The sequence below is a fragment of the Talpa occidentalis genome, unplaced genomic scaffold (genome assembly GCF_014898055.3).
Source record: "Talpa occidentalis isolate TD23 unplaced genomic scaffold, MPIMG_talOcc4v2.1 talOcc4.3, whole genome shotgun sequence".
NCBI classification, from domain to species: domain Eukaryota; kingdom Metazoa; phylum Chordata; class Mammalia; order Eulipotyphla; family Talpidae; genus Talpa; species Talpa occidentalis.
In genome coordinates, this window is record NW_023603184.1 from 116873053 (window position 1) to 116890982 (window position 17930).

The following is a 17930-nucleotide window of genomic DNA, read 5'->3' on the forward strand; positions in this document are numbered from 1 at the left end:
GCCCAGTAGCAGCGGGTGAATAATGATGGGTAAATGATCTGCTTTTCCTGTGATTGGGGCCGTGTCTCTCAAACCTTAGCATGAAACAAAATCATGGGGCGAAATTGTTACAAACCAGTGTCCTGAACCCTAACTCTGGAGTTTCATTTAATAAGTCTGGGATGGGACTTGAGAATTTATATTTTTAACCAAGTTCCCAGGTGATACTGATGCTTACGACCCAAGGCCCATACTTTGAGAAGCACTGCTATAGGATAGAGGTGTGTGATCATTTTGATCAATAAACTGTGAAGATATCTGGGAAGGTATGCACTTTCTGATAAGAAGCCATCTAGGCAGGAAAAAGAAGACTTTATTTTTCTTCTCTTCCACCTCTATTTTCTTGCTACCTTTTCTGGTTGCTGTCAAGCCAGGTTAGCTCTGTTGGAGCTGCTGCAACTATCCTCTGATGATGAGAAGGAAACAAAAGAAGAGACACTTTCCCTCATTGGGTACCAATGGGGTATCCTGAAACACTGACCTTCACGTCTTGATTTGCAAAATAACTTAGTCTTTATTGTCTAGCCTCTCTGATTTGCTTTCTATTGTTTGCTGCTGAAAGTGTTCATTCACAATGATTACTTCTCCCCCACCACTGTGTCACCACTTGCATGACAGAAATGGTGACACAGAACTAAAACAATGTCATCACAGACTTAGAGCCCTGAGACCAATAATGTCTTTCCATAAAATGACACCAAATCTTTTTCTAATAATCACATACATCTGAGTATGGTATCTCAGAGCTAAGGAGTATGTACGGGAAGCTGTGTGGACAAAGTGCCTCCATGTGTAAGTTGAATCTTAACAAGATGAAATACTGCCCACAGACTGCTGTTTCTCAGATTCAAGTTAAAGTATGGGAGACATACTAATCAGATGTGTTGATGACATGCAGTGGGGAAGACTAGAAAATGCGTGGGATGTTCAGGACATTCTGGTGGGAGGGGAAAAGACTTGTTCTCTGTACTTCAGAGAAAAGAAATGGTAGGAATGGGTCAGATTTATAAAAATGCACATTTTTGACTCTGTAGGAGCAGACAGATTTTACAGCAACTGGAACACATGTGTAAAGAAACTTTCACAAATAAGTACTCAGTTTTGTATGACTTGAGAAGTTGAAACTCCATTGCCATCCTTTGATTTATCTCTTAGTAAATTATCACAACAAACTAAAACTTTCACATTACAGAATTAGTTTTAGCCATATGAAACTTCTGGGATTCAATCATTTTTGTCTTACAAAAAATGGCAATTTCATGATTCTACCTCATGAAAATAGAATAATATCCTGGGGTTGAACATGAAGTCTATTTTAGGTCACTGATTGGACAGGCAGCATTTAAGCCATCATCACTCATTTACAGATTTCATGAATGAGGAAGTTCTGTTCAGTTCCTGGAACTAGCTACAGCTTGATAAAGAGTTATGAACTAAATATAAACCCCTATTCACACTACACAGAGGACTTTTGTTTGTTTGCTTCATCTTGTCTTGATTTGCTTTGTGAGGCTTCAGGAGGGGGTACCTGCTTTAGAATTAGGGAAGTTGCTCCAGAAGATTCAAGATTTTCCCAAAAAGATGCTGCTTGCTTTATAATTTGTGTCACCTCATTGGGAGTTTAGTTTCATAAACTTAAATATGGAAGTAAAACACTTTCTTTTGTTGGCTTGATATTTACTCTATCAGGTAGCTAAGGAGTTTTCTGAATTTTAGCATTTTGGAATATCCTGCCTAATCTGGAATGTTTATAACTTTATACATAATTTTTACTTATATGTCCTCTTGACCTCTGGATTTCTGGTTTTAAAGACCAAACTTTTAGAAGTTAGCCCTTAACTGCTACCCTCTTATTTTCAGTTGTCTTTAATGGACATTTTAGGTGTCATTTACTCACTCTGATCTCTTTGCTTTCATCCATCTGTGGCTACTATACTCCTACTGCAGATCTCACTTCTTCTAAGAAGCCTTCCATGATTCCTCCTAGACTAGTTTTGGTACACCTGCAGTGAGCTCTTAGACCAATATATACTTTCTTCATCATAGTGCTTTCCTATAATCTGTTATTTATTTTTAATTTTATAAATGCTCCTGTAGTGCCTTTGAAATGCTTTGTGACATTGACTTATTTGATCTTCACAACAAACCATTGAGGTAGAACTGTTACAACCTTCAACTTATGACAAGACAAATGAGGCACAGTGAGGTTAAGTAGCTTCCCCAAGGTCATAGCTAATAAATGACAGAGCAGGATTTGAACCAGACCTCTTGGCTCTTGTGAGCATTCTCTTTACCACCATGCTATGCTGCCTCTAACTTCATCATGATTTCTTGTTTCTGGTTGATATCATAGCCCTTCCCCCCTAGCAATCACGTCTACTCTCGGGCTGTTGTATGCCTGCACCAGGTCATAAACTCCTCTGGAGGACAGTGACAACATCTGCTTTGTTTCCTGTTGAAAGCTAGTATCTTCTAAGGTAGCACTTAATACATAATGGTCACTTAACACATATTTGTTGAATAACTGGACCATGTATGTTCACTGTTAACATTTAATGAAGAAAATATCTCTAAGAGAAATGAAATAATGACAACATCTCTTAAATACAGTCCAAATTCCATCCAGTTCTACTGGAGGAAAAAAAGAACTTATACGGAAGCTGGTATTTTGAAAATTTCAAATGTCTAAAAAAGATTAAAGCTAAAGGGGATTTCAAGAGTGGCATCAAGCAGTTCAATTTGAAGTAAAGCTGCTGCTTTTCAAAACTTTACCACTTCCAGCCACAGGAAAAGGCAGACAGTTATGAAAGCTTGCAGGCTGGAAGGAAATCTAATTCCTTGGAATGCCCTGAAGAAGGAAGTAGAGCTGTAGTCTCTGTCTACTTTACTGTGAGTCTTGATAACCCTGAAAAAATATAAAAAACACACAAAAGAGGGCACAAGCCAGATTAGAGGGCCAAGTTGGAGCTGTGTTATCACAGGTCCTCAAGAAATCAGCAGGGCCAGAAATAAGGCAGGCTGCAGGCAATTACAGATTGTCATTTAAGTTAAAAATGTGACCCACAGCACTGTTGCTGTATTGCTTTAGGCTACTAAAGCGCCATGCTGTCATTTGTGACACAAAGCATGGGAAAGGACAGTCAAAATTGTGTGCTATTCCTGAATTTTATTACAAAAATAAAAATCTGTAATTTTTTATAGAATTAAGCAAGCATAGGCTGGTTTTCATGACATCAAGAACGCAAAGAGAGATATTAAGTCTACTTGAAGAATAGCTTTCAAATGTCTATTTCATAATTGCTTGGGTTTATAGGTAATATGATCAATAACAAGGATTACTCTGTTCAGCTGGCCCTTTTCAACATTTTCAAAGTAAAGAATTGCAGACAATAGACAACATAGAGGTATTGTATTTGATAAATTTTAAAAAATGAGTGAAGATTATGGCCAAGTAAATGATATTTGTGTCGCTTATATGTGGGATATAGAGAAACCAAACAAACGGTTGGGCAAAGATAAACATCAAAACAAAACCCTGAAAGCTAAGCATAGAACTGAAGCCTCCAGGAGGTGAGAATAAGGGGGGATACTATCGTTGAGGACTGTGGTACTTCAGCAGTTGCTGTGCTATACCTGAGAGAGTTTATCCTATACTTCCAAAACACTAGCAAGGATGTAAATCAAGGGTACTTGAATTAAAAAAAAAAAAATATTTCAAGTGGGTGTTTAATGTGCTGAAAAAAAATCACAATGAAAAGATAAAAGAAGATTCAATTCTGAGTGAGGGCAAAAGGATTAAGTGAATGTCAAGAAGAACATCCCGGTATGGATCCATTTCTTGTATAACAATTGAACCCCTTACTTCACAGCATGGCAGAGTATAATTTAACGTAAGAGGGGTAAATGTGCTAAATAGAAATGATTTGATAAAGAGGGAAGGATTTTTTAATGTCAAGGACAAAGCAATTTGCAATTTGATTTTTAATCTGCAGACAGTAGGTAGTATCAAGTCATCAAACAGTCCAAAGAATAGACCTCTAATTGAAACAGAACGTGGAAACATTAATGAAATTGATTAGAAGTGACAAAGCAGCTGGATTTGTCAGCATTTTAGCAGATGGAACAGTTCTGATCGATGGAATGACAAGGCCCTGAAACAAAACTGAAAATTGAATGTACAGCCAGATAGTGCTGGCACCAGAAAGGTACAATTGCATAAAACTTGAGGAACAGGCTAGGAAAGGATGTTGAGAAATGTTCCAGAATGGTGTTACAGAATACGATTATTTGTTACTTGCCTCAAACCTACCACTTCTGACTGCTAGAAGTTTGGCTGTTGCCATAGTAAAATATTTGTTGCCACTGCTTGGGTTTAGATGGTGATTCTACAGGTAACAGGGCTAAAGACATTTAGATTTAGGATTGTCTCTCAATCTTTTATTTTTGATTTTGAAAGATTATTTTCTCAAACTCCATTGTTATGCCAATTGTTTACATAGCTGTATAATTTTGGGAGCACAACTTCATAGGTAGCCTGTGTCCGTGTCCCTCCCCCTCCACCAAAGCTCCACCCTCTCTGCCTTGTTCCCCATCTCCTCTTCCCTCCCTACCCCCTCTGGGAACCAGTACATTTTACACAGAGTATAAGAATTATTTTTGTTGTGTTTTGCAAATTTGTTTTCTTTGATTATTTATATTCAACAAATGAGTGAAACCATCCAGTCATTGTGGAATATAAATAACCAAAGATCACATATTGGCAAAGCACAGCAGAAACAATTAGACACTATGAAAATATACAGTTACCAGACTGAGGAAGGGGGGCTGGGGGAGGAAGAGGACGCTTCTCTGGCTCAGTGGTGGAGGGTGAGTGGAGCCTGTGCACATATGAGGTGTGAAAAGTACCCCCAAAGTTATGTAGATATGGATACGATTGTCAAATTAAAATTAAATTAAAAAATAAATAGATATGACTGACCAAAAAAAAAAGAAAAGATGAAATATTGCCTTTTGGGACAAAATGACTGGACCATCAGGTGTTATGTTAAGTGAAATGTCTTTGCTGTTATGTTATAACTACTCCGCCATGGTTTGTCAGATATACAAATGCAGTATTTTCCAAACTTAAAGCTCTAGAAAACCCATGGGATGCTAATAGGTATTCTATGAAGTGGTTTCTTGGTCAAATAAATGTGGTGAAGGCTGGATAATATGATTTATTCCTAGAGTCCCCACACACATTAACATGGCAAAGGTAGAGCCCTATAGTAAAGAGACTTTCCTGGCATTCTATGGCCACTGAAAGGAAATTTTAACATCTGTATTATTTCAATAGGACTATTGTTCTTTGGAGCAAAGCTTGGAAAATGTTACCCTGGTCACCCAAATGCATTCATACACCCGAGCCCTTCTAAGTACCTACTAACTGCACTCTGAGTAAATTTACGACTCAGCTCATCATGAAGTATTTGCTCAATAATTGACATTTCAAGTGTACTTGGTTGCATTTGGAGAGATGTTGCTTTATCTTCCTGCTTATATCTGTGTGGGTTCTAGAATCAATTTCCATAGAAGATCATAGACAGGGCTGTACTATTATGTGCAGAGTATTTGTCTGGTGCACAGTCTTGATTTAAGGTAGAAATTCTGAGTCAGGAAGAAATTCTACTTGCCAGTGACATCAAATTTGGTGGTACACAGGAACATTTCTTAAGTTTTACTTAAAAAAGCAAGACATTTGATTAGTTCAACCATTTCTTCTTTCATTTCCTTTTTTTTTCTTAAATTAAGGTGCTGTGAATATTTCCCTAAATCCATAGAATAAGCCTTATTTCAAACTTCAATGTACCTTAACTTAAAAAGTAACAATGTATGTGCTACATGATATGACATTTTTAACATAAAAATATCAATAACTACATTATAATGTAGTGTATAAGTGTATGCCACATTGAGTTCACCACTAATACTCCAATTCAACTTAGATGATATTATCATGCAGTGTTGCTTCAATAAAAATATCAATTAATGTAACACACCATATTATTAGACTAAAGGACAAAAACCACATGGATGGGGAATGGTCAGGAACTGAGAAAGAAGACCAGTAATTTTCACCAGTCCCCTGTGCCCTCAAGGGGGCAAAACCCCATACAAATGGAATATAACATTTCTCACCAAAATTGAACAAAATGAATCAGCCACGCAAGGAATAATTTGAAGTTATTTATATCTCCTTCTATTTATATGACCCATTTGCACAGGCCAATGTGAGAGTCATGCTTCTGTAGAATATTCAGTTTAGGTTATATCTTCTCCACTCTTGGGCACTTTAACTATGACTGTTACAGCCTTGTGGATATGGCCCCACAGAAGCTTGCACAACGTGAGTCCCGAGAGATTTTTGCATTCTGCCTGCTTCAGCCTGATTGCAGTATCTCTTCTTCTATTTCTAAGCAAACTCACTCTCTGCCCTAGTTTCAGACATTTCATCTACAAGTGAACATTTTTGTTTTTGAAATGGTTATTTCTGCTGTCCTGATTTTCCCCAAGGCTTTAATCTCAACAATTAAAATGAAGATTGAGATAAAAGCAATCACAAGTATACTCTCAAGGAAGAATGTCTCCTGAATGGGATTCAATTAATGAAATATTTTCTTTGGTTTTAATTTTCTTATAAGAAGGAGAGAGTTCTTCTAATTCCTATAATGAGTGTGGATTCTATTTTTCAGACATCACTGGATATAGTATTCAGAGTGTTAGCAGATTCTTCGCTGGTGGTTTATCTCTTGAGGATGTTCAGTTGGCAAAACGAAGAAGAACACTCATCTCAGGCTGGGGTGAACTATGTCCTGGAGAGCCGCTGAGAAAGGATGAGTCCTGAAATTTTGGCTATGCTGCTAGATGCTTGTTTTTGTGCTCACTAAACTCTCTTTTGGGCCTGAGAGGGACACGTACAATTTGGTCCATTTCTTAGTCCACTTCATATTTCTTCTTCCTAGAAAAGAGCAAGAAGGAAAGGGGGTGAGAGTGGAGAAAGGCAGGCATTTTATTATTAAAACACTTATTTGCATGCATTTCCAACAGCTAACTTTATAAAGCTCTGATTTACTTGTAAATCAAAGTTTAAAACATTGCTTGGCTTCAAGATCTGCAAATGACCATGTCAAGAAAAGTGGGCTTAAGTTAGGTTATAATTTGAGGTATGCTGGCAGGCAAGTCCTCTCCAGACTTTCCCTTGGGCCTCGGAGTCAGAAGTGGCCTAGACATTAGCTGCAGTGATTCTGACTAGAATTGATTCTTGGGGGATGATCAGCCTTGTTTTCATTCCTCTTAAGAAACTGCATGTACCGAATGACTTCCATAAGTAACAAAATAGTAAAAGGATCACAATAGAATATGTATCTTCACAGATACAGTTTTCCAAAACCCAGAACCCAGTAACTTCAGAGTTGGAGGGCATGTCAGGACAGACTCGGTATCTGGTGTCCTGAGAGAGCTAAGCAGGGGACATTTCTCTTGGAAAGTGACAAGCTGTCACTAGAAACTGAACTGTTCTCCTTTATTGGTTTCTAAGAGTTTGGCTTTTTAGAGAGTTTCTATGTCTAAGTGAGCTTTTGGTGACATATTTTATTCTCCCACCATCTTTCACAGGGTGAAATATTATCTTAACTAGGTCAGCTGCCCTTTCCATGAACTAACTCCTGCCTGCTGGATACTTTTAGCCTAGGGAACCTAGGAGCCTGATTCCACACTGCTATACAACGATGGAGAATCCCCAAGTGTGCCATAGTCACAACCGAACGTGGGGCTCAGGGGACAGCATAGTTGTGTGCCAAGTAGGAGCTTGAAGCAAGGTAAAATGCCACAGCATTTTTGGAATACTTTTGGGAGAACTGTTTTATCTCACTTTTCTATCAGTCCTCACTTTTTTTCACTATGAAACTACATTTATTTTTAGATTTGAATGATTCTTCCATCAGGATATCTGATGAAGACACACTGCCTGTTGGAAAACCCCTTCCTTCTTGCCTGATGGTTAAATCAAGCCCTGCTAATGAGGGGTATGCTAAGTGTACCTTTCCCTCTTCTCTTCTCTTTGTCTTTCATTCTTCATTATTCCCTTTTTGTATGCAAATCACTTGAATTTTTTATTAGAATTTAATTATTTAAAGAATTACAATTCTGTTTAGGATTATAACAAGGGGAGTAGAAGCAGGGCTAGTTGGTAGACTTTTATCTAGAGTTGTTGACAAGAGGGGAGACAGACTGGAGGGAGGGAGAAGGAAGTGGGAGAATCACAGGCATCAAGTTTCAGCCTAGAGGCCTCCCTGGTGGTGCAGCGGGTTGAGCACAGCACTGTGAAGCTGTCTGCAGCCTCTGCAGTGTAGGTTCGATTCCCAGCCAGCCAGGGAGATACCCACATGGCATGGCAGACCTCGCCTGTCATGCCTGCTGCTCCCCTCAGCAGTGCTTACAGTCCGTCTGCCTGTTCTGCTCCCCACTCTGTCTCTGGTGAATCCTCTCACCCTCTGTGCTTCTGGCCTGTACCCCAACTATTGTATAAATAAAAAATAAATCTTAAAAAAAAAAGATATAAGAACCTCCTTTAAAAAAAAAAAGTTTCAGCCTAGAAGAAATGCAGGCTAATAGACCATGTAGGACAGTCTGGGAGGTCATTCACAGTAGGGGAGAAGATGAAACTTTTAGGTTTACACATGTAGCTTTGAGAGTGTTAGGGACGCGCTGAAATGAAGACGCAAACAGCTTGTGGTCAGAAGCTCGACTTCATGAAGCATATTTGGGAGGTTTATTCGCTTCCTAGAACAGCTGTAAAAATATTATCCCAAACTTAGTGGCCTGAAACAACACAAATTTCTTCTCTTATAGCTCTCTTACAGATTGAAGTGGGTCTAAGTAGACTAGAGCACATTCTTTCTAGAGCCTCTAGAAGAATGTTTCCTAGCCTTACCAGTTTCTAGATGCCACCCACGTTCCTTTGTTTTGGGTTCCTCCCTTCATATTAAGAGCAAGAAATGTAGCATTTTCAAATATTTCTGATTGCTACTCTCCTTGCTCTTCTTTCACTTACAGGGAACCTTCCAAGTACTTTGGGCCCGCCTAGAACATCCACACATCTGAACAATTCCTTTGGTCATTCAAGATAATCTATTCTCAGAGTCCAGTGATGAGGACATGGGCATCTTTGGGAGAGTGGTGATTTATTTTTGCCTATTGCTGGAGGCATTAGTCTAGAGGAAATAATTGAATTTACCCTTTTATATGCCTAAGGGAATGTGGGTAGAGAGAGAAGCCCAGAGGACTGAAGAGTAAGACTTTCTCCTCCTACTTTCCTGGCAGTTTTCCCCTATCCTCTCCTTCCCCTTTTCTTTCAATATCAGGGGTAATTCTCTAGAACTATTATGTTTTCCTCTCGCTCTTTAGCTTCTCTCCGGTGTTTTCTCAACCAAGGTTTTAACTGTGGTGGCATTTCTCATGGGAAATAAAAGCGATTTTATTTCCTGTTTATTCTCACTGGTAGCCTTGCAAAGCACTGTCATTTGTAGAAAAGCAAAAGGAACCCCCTTTTCATTCCGCTAATGTTCGTAGTCTTCAGTCATATCTACTTAGATTGAATTTTATAAAGTGGATTGCACTTGGACTACTGCTAAGCAAGCCACACAGAGTTCGTCCTTTTCCTCCATTTAAATAACGAGGAAATAATTGTGTTTTCAATGTGAGAACTAAACTGCTGTGCTATTGACAAAATCTTAATTGATTTGAAATATGAGAAAGCTCATGTTTTTCTTTGATATAATTGACTTAGACCCTTGGGTACTCTACCTGGACTTAACTATTGAGAGTGCTTACTGAATGCTGACTTCCCGTTGGGCGCTGTGCTGAGAGCTAACACACACTTGATCTGAGAGGCAGTGTGCTGTAGGCTGAGAAGCCACTTAACCTGTGGCAGAGGGTATGTGGGCTTCAGAGTCTAGATCCAGTCGTTTAACCATTGATTTTTTATTCTGCAGTAAACACTCAATACCTCTGATGTTCTATGCACTGTGAGAGACCCTGGGGATAGAATACTGAATAAACCATAGTCCCTGGCAATTAAGAAACTCACAGTCAGTGTTTGGGGGTGGAGGGAGAAGTCTCACAAGAAAACAGGCCACTCTGTTAGACCACGAAAAGGGCTGTGCAGGGGCGTGGGCTGCCCAGTGTACTAAGGGTACACATATGAGGTACTCAAACCCAGACATGGGTTTCCAGGGAAGGCTTCCTATAGAAACTAACATCTATGTTAGATCCTGAAGGGCCAGTAAGAATTACCCAGGTAGATGCAGAGATGGGGAAAGGACATTATAATCTTAACTGGGAGAACTGCTACAGGAGGCAGAAGATGAGGCAAAAGAGGGCACCATTGAAATTCTTACTTGATTCCTTCTGTCTGGGTATTTTTGGGAAATAAGTTGTCCAAGGTAGACCCTTCATCTCTACAATAATAATGGCTCAAGGAATTGTCAAAGAAATGGGGCTTAAAGTATTATCTAGGGATAATGTTTCTTTTTTGCCTCTTGCTTTTATTTAGTTATATAAGATCAGTGATCCTCTTTATGCCACAAGAGAACTAAAAAACAAAATAACAAAAATAAAATCTCGGCCTGAATATGTCCTAGATATCCTAGCCAGAATCAGGATTACCTGTTCTGACAGCATCAGGATAATTTAGATCACTAATGATTAAGAATGATTTTAATTTGAAGTAGTTGAAGTAGTACTCTTACTTCTAACTCATCTATCTATCTATCTATCTATCTATCTATCTATCTATCTATCTATCTATCTATCTATCTATATCTCTATATATATATTTGCTAAAGCATTATCCTTTATTTTTAAAGATACTTAAAGTCAAATGGACCCATTCTTAAAGTAGATCAGTCATGAACCCAGAAATTAGCATTTTTTTTTCTGTAATCTATGTTCCTACAAGTTTTCTTCTAGAAAAATTCTGAGCTTATTAAGCTGGAGGTTCTCTTTCTGGTGTCGGTAACAGTTGGGGACAGTGGGCATGACTAAGAGGGAGTGAAAAGCATTATTTTAACTGAGGACAGTTTAATCACACTGACTGATGAACGCATCCTGCAATTTAGAACAATTTATCCTTTCAAGACAAGCCTGCATTATCATCATTTGTCACTGCTTTTGTTATAAATATATAAGCTCATAGGGATGCTGGACAATATTTATTTTTTTCAGGGCAGGGATTATAACATTTATTTATTATTCAGGAGTTAAACAGGTATCCCAAATTCATAGAAAACTGAGAGGAGACATGGGGAAGTGAGTCACTGAATGTCAGTTAATGCCAGAGAGACCTTACTTTAAATTCAGGTCCCACTGGCATTAAAAAACTGTCACCATCTCTATACCTCAGTTTTCTCAACTGTGAATTGGAGATATGAACAGCACTCTACACTCAGGGTGCTTAAAAGCATCAAGTAATTCATTAAAAATAATTATACTTGACACAGTGCTCCGTGAGAAACATTATTAAGCATCATTACCAAAGCTTTTTTTTTGCTATAAATTTACTGTATTTTTCAATTTCTAAGTTGAAGGTAGCATCAAGAGTTGGAATCAATAACCCTGGGAACCATTTCCAGGGAGACAGTTAAGGGAAAGCAGGTGGATGAGGGCCAGAGTGGCAAAGGACAGGAAAGCCAGGACCTCCAGTGCGAGGCTTTGCAGGCAGGTGTGGCATCAAGCATGCAGGCACCGCATAAATTGTTTGGATAATTATAAAAGTAATGGGATGTCAGCAAATCGAATCAAGGAAGGTCCAAGTTGGAGTGAGATGATTGTGAAAGTTGGCCCCCAAAGATTTTTTTAAGCTGTTGCCTTTTGAATATGATTTTATCCTAATAAGCTAATTAAATCTAAAAGTGTGAAAGTGAGTCTGAACATGGACTTATCTTTGACTCTTGTCTTATTATTTTTTTTTTAATAAGCACAGTACTTTCTATTTGACTCTCTGGAGATATATTTTCCTAGCTAGAGCACTTCAGAATAGATTGCTCAGGCTACCTCCATTAACACTGCAACTCTTCCACTGCAGGTGTAGGTCTGATCTCTACACGCCTGAATTAATGGAGACTCACTCCTAGTCACACAGGCAACTTGCTAAGTGGCCTTCATCTCTCCCTCTGCTCTGCAGAGAGCACTGCTCCATGCTTGTGAGTAGGCATGCTTAATTAAGTAGAGGTCCTTACTTTTAATAACATTCTATTTTTAATTCTGAGATGTTCTTAATTCTAATGACAATTCCACTCTTAAAAGGACGTGGACAGCAAGCTGGAAATACATTTGGTGAATTTATTAGACATTATTTAGGCTGATAACAATCTGTTTTGTAAATCAGAAGAAACTGAACAATTACCCATAGGGTCCCCCGAGTAAGTGTCACATTGGGCCTAAACAGATTGCTGCTTCTCCCCCTTCAGTGTTCCATATTACCTTTCTGCCTTTAAGACTTTGCTTGGCTTTAAAAGAGGGAAGATAAACATGAATCTATGTGACAATATGGTACATGACCCATATCTAATGCACTCTGACTTTCCTTGAAGAGAGGCTTCATGACAGGCCATCGCAGGAAATACTTTAGGGCTTCATAAGCCTAATTAGAATTTCATTAACTTAATCATAAATTACCCCTGGCTCAGATCTGCTTGTTACCTTTTTCTTCTCAGTTTGGATTTTGACCCCTGGGTTTCCTATTTAATGTAGCAGCTGCTTAGATCTATGTGAAAGACTAGGCTTGAAATGCATGCAGTCAAGGGGCTATCTTTCTCAGTCTGTTTGAAGTGCACCTAGAAATTGTAGGCTTAGTAGGAAGAGAAAAAGCTCAAATGCCAGCCGACACTACAGCTCGAAGTATTAAATGGGCGGCACTCCAAGGGAACAAGGCGACTTACTGCCTCTGCACCAAGGGTGCTTTAGTCTTAAAAAAAAAATCAGATCTCATTTAAAAAGACTGCATGTGGTTTCCCCTCCCTGATCAAAGTTTCAGGATGCACTTAGAATTAAAATCAGGCAAGGGTATACAATCAAAAGTTTGAAATGTCACTCATAAACTCATCAGTTTATGGAAATGTAAGAACACGGAGGAAGGTACATCTGGAATGTAGTCCAATAGCTCTGAGAGTTATGTGCTGCTCAAAGGCATGAATCCTGTATCACTTAAGACAATCTGCTGGCTGCTGTACGTCTGACAGTTCACAACACATTGTAAATTCACCTGAATCTGATTTATGTGCATGCAAACACTGTAATGAGAAGAATTACTATGACTGTTAGTGGTGGAGTGGTGGATGCTGTCTGAATGGGTGCCAAGATGCTGGCTGATTGTTGGAGCAATACCAAGCTTTTTCTCCCCTATTATGTATATATTCTTTCAAATCGTAAACTTCCTTTGATTGAGGGGAAATTATAAACAGCTCTGGAGATTTTTTTTTTTAAATAGATGATTCAACACTTTAAATTGTTCAGCATTTTAATCATCAGGATGGGTGGCATCATATCTTATTTGGCTGGATCTGGTTTTCTGTGCCTCCAAGAATACTGCAGTTGACTCCCTGATACTAGTTAAAAGAGTGCCTTGATATCTCTCTATCTATAAATCCTTTGTAAAAACAATACAATGACTTTTCAAAATGATGTAGGTGTGACTAACTGGAATCTTTCCTAGATTTTAAAAATTTCCATTTAGTTCATATTCCTTCAGTTGGAATTCTAATTATACTTAATTCTATTACTGTACCCATTTGGAAAATATCATGACCTTAGACCAGAGTTCATAAGCTATTTAATTTCTCCAGTTCCCAAAGGAAAAGTCCATCTACTTTTATGATTCTCTGCTGAGGTATAGGAATGGATTCTTTCATAATGAAGATTTTTCAAGAAAATCTTTAAACTTTTTGAGAAACATACAGTTCATTTTACCTTTTGAAGACTTCAGGGAAATCTTGCTGAAATACAGATGCATAACACAGGCCAGGATGCTGACAGCCACCTGGCCTTCCTGGGAGTGTTTTCATTTTTAGGATGGTATAAGTTGCTGAAGATGAGGGTAAGAGTCTATCACTTATAGTCTTGGGAGACCTGAGATCACATCTTGCTGTAATTATACCAACTAGCATTATAATTCAGTAGCAGGTACATACTCTTCTTCTGCGATATCACCCTAATAAGTCCAGCTAAAGCTGGAGGTCAGAAACATCCTTCTCATAACTTAAACATGCGTAGCTAGGAAAGCAAAGCAAAGCACTAGGGTCCTCTGACAAAGGAAAAGAAGAGTAGAGTTTGACTGGCATTCCAAATACAATTTGTGCAATAAGGCCAGAATTGATCTTCCAAATTTTCGAACCCCGAATTTATACTGAGTACCTACTACATACAAGGCACTATGTAAGGTTGTATATTGTCAGGAAACGTTGTGAAATGCTGAAATAGGTTAAAAAAAAAAAGGAAAAGAGAATCTCGTGTCCTATCTAATATGACCTCTGGCTATCTCTGATTCTCAATTGTCTTTTAGATAGTTTATAACTCTCTAAATTATAGAAATCTGATAATAGTGCAAATGATTCTTATCCATGGAAATGTAAGTTAATTGTGTCTGGTAGGATGAAATTGATTGTAGCCTTGTGAATAGAGCAGTTTGGCATCTAGTTGTAAATTTATTTCAGAATTTTTTTATCTGATTATTTATGTGTGATACTTTAAATTCTCCTCTGAATAGGTAGTAACACCTGACTGGTCCCCCTCATTAATTACTGAGTTAAATACAATTTTGACATGTTTATTTTATAGTTGTACAAGAGCCATGTCATATTATATTCTCTTTCAAACACTAACAATCTGACAATAAAAAGTATGACTTGCACTTTTAAATTGTTTGCTTTTTAATTGGGTAGATAAGATATATAACTAAGTTGATATGCGATTCTGAGCTTTCAGTTAATGATCTTTGGTGTTACTATGCATTTTCAAGGTGAATTGTACTAATCAATAACTATTTACACTTATTATTCTTTCAGTCTCTTTAATTGATTATTGGCAAATGAGAAAATGCATGAAAAAAGATAAAAGAGTAAAATTCTAGGATTAAATTTTTTTAAATGAGACTTAATTTTCCCCATTATTAAAATAAGAATTTCATCACTATTTACACAATAATAAGTCAGGGAAAATAATAAATTTGGAAACCATGGGAAAGAAAAGATGATAAAAATAACCCATGGCTCTACTAAACCTTGTGAACATTTTAACATGTTTTTATTTAAGGTTTCTTTTTCCTTTTAAAATATTTTTTATGGTGTATAATTGATATATATTAGCTTCAGGTATATACCACAATGATTTGTAATTGTATATATTGTGAAATGATCTCTGCAATAAATCCAGTTAACATCCATCATCATGGACGTACAAAATTTTTCCCTGTGATAAAAACTTTTCAGACTTACTATCCTACAAAGTTTGAAATATGCAACACAGTATAATCAATTATAATTTCCATGTAGCCCATAATATCCCCAGGACTTATTTACTTTATTACTGAAAGTTTGTACACTTTGACCCCCTCTGGCCATATTGCCCACCTCCCTACTTTTTGACCCTGGCAACCACCAATCTGTTGTCTGTATCTGAGTATTTTTTATGTCTGGCTTATTTCACTTAACATACCTTTATTTTATTTATGTTGTTACACATGGGGAGACTACATTCTTTTTTTATGACTGAATAACATTCCCTTGCCTATACTTACCCATTTTTTTTTACCCACTCATCCATTGATGGACACTTAGGCTGTTTCCATGGCTTGGCTAATGTGAACAACACTGCAACGACCATGAGTATGCATATATCTTTTTGAGTTAGTGTTTTGTTTCCTTCAGGTAAATGCCCAAAAGTGTAGTTGCTGGATCATAGGATTGTTCTAGTTTTAATTTTTTTAGTACTCTCTATGCAGTTTTAGATTTTATTATGCTTTATTTGGTTGTTGTTTATTCTTTGACTTGTATCTCTAGCACTTTGTGTCTAGGTTAAATAATGGTCCCCACAAATATTCACACCCTAGAACATAGAAGCCATAATAAGTGAGATTACATGGCATTGGAGAATTAAAGCTACAGATGGACTTAAAGTTGCTAGTGAGGTGGTCTTGAAATAGGTAGATTACCTGGGATTGTTTTAGTAGACCCAGTATAATGATGAAGTCTTTAAAAATGGTAGAGGATGGCAAAAGGGGGAAAGCTAGAAAGATGGCACCTTGCTGGAGAAGAGGGTCACATTCAGGGCAATGATGGTGACTCTAGAAACTAGAGAAAGCAAGGAAATGGATTCTCCCCTAGACTTTCCAAGAGGAGAGCAGTCTTGCCAACACTTAGATTCTAGGCCCCTGACATGCATTTCAGAGTTTTGACCTCTACTATGAAATAATACATTTATTTTGTTTAAGTCACTTAGCTTGCGAGGGTTTTTTTTTTTTTACAGTAACTGAAAACTAATACAGTATACATACATAAATTAACAAAATCTATACTATTGTATCATATACAACTTTTTGCAAACATAATGAATAGTTCATAGCTACTTAATCATTCTTTTTATTATTGCCTATTTAGAATATTTCTCTTTTTTAAAGATTTGTTTATTTATACAAGCACTGGGGTACAAGCCAGTGGCATGGGAGGGTGAGAGAATTCACCAGAGACAGAGCAGGGAGCAGAACAAGCAGAAGGACCAAAATACACTGCTGAGAGTGTAACAGGGTGGTCCCCAGGAAAGGGGGAGGTTCCCTGCCCCACCCAAGGGAGGGTGGAGCTGAGCAGGAATAGGAGAAGCTGAAGAAGAGACTGAGGAAGGAAGAAGGATGGAGCCAGGAGACCTGGAGGAGGCGCGTGGAGCCTAGAGACACGTGAAGAAACTGTGCTTGTCTTTTGGTCGTGGACTGGGTGACACAGATATGGGTGAGACCCGTGGGGAGGTGACCATGGCAGCTTTTATCTTGATGTTGATTTTGCTCTTTTCCTTCCGGGCTTGTCCGGTTGTTTGTGACCCTTTGCTGTGGGTCCCCACTGGAAGATGCTTTAGACTTTTAGCAGGCTTTGGGGCCTTGTTCTGGGCCGATCCCATATGGATGGAGTTTTACCCACGAGGGGATGGGTAACTTTGGGTGCTTCATCTAGAAACTAGACTCTTTGCCTCACCTGTATTGTTTCCTAGTTTTTATTAAAGATCCTTCCCATTAAAGTGTCATATGTTTTGTGTTGATGCGGCGGATGGCAGAACCCATTTAGAATAGGCAGGTTTGCGGGGTTTGGGCTGCCCCTCTCCCTGTCCTATAACAGATTTGGCGTCCAACGTGATTTAGGACAGAGCCATCCGTGGTTAGTCAGCCCCATGGGGAAATTGGGCTTCCCTATGGCACTGGCCACCATAAGCGCAAATGTGATTTTTGGTTTCTCCGGTGTGTTTGTTTCATATGTCGATTTGCTGTTGAAAAACTGGCTTGGGCTTTGTGAAGATCTGTGTGTCTGTATGTAATTTGTTTGTAGTGACTTTCTAAGACATTTGATTTTGTGGAAATTGTTCTGTGCCAGTTTTACTCAAAAGATTAGGCAGTACATTGGACCATGTGGCCAGATCAAAGATGGCGTCTGAGGCCACTTGGAACTTTTTTTCTTTCTTTTTGTAATCTCTGCTGTCTCATTAGCATTTCTAAAGGCAATAATGGTTCTTCAGTGGTATGTTGCTTTGTCTTGGCTACTTCCTGCTCTCTGCCTGATGGATTTTGCAAGCCAATTGTGGAGCAGAGGTGTTTTAAT

General features: G+C 38.3%; 1 protein-coding gene across 4 annotated transcripts in view; it reads left to right on the plus strand.

Moving 5' to 3' along the window:
* The window catches only part of NABP1 (nucleic acid binding protein 1), a 132098-nt gene that overhangs the window by 98653 nt on the left and 15515 nt on the right, over positions 1 to 17930 (plus strand). For 2 of the 4 annotated variants that reach the window (XR_008553616.1, XR_008553623.1), the window contains exons 12-13: positions 6771 to 7895; positions 8000 to 8102. The exons of the other annotated variants lie outside the window; for them this stretch is intronic. The gene's annotated coding sequence lies outside the window, so the exon portion shown is untranslated. The remainder of the gene's footprint in view (positions 1 to 6770; positions 7896 to 7999; positions 8103 to 17930) is intronic. 4 annotated transcript variants of the gene reach the window in all.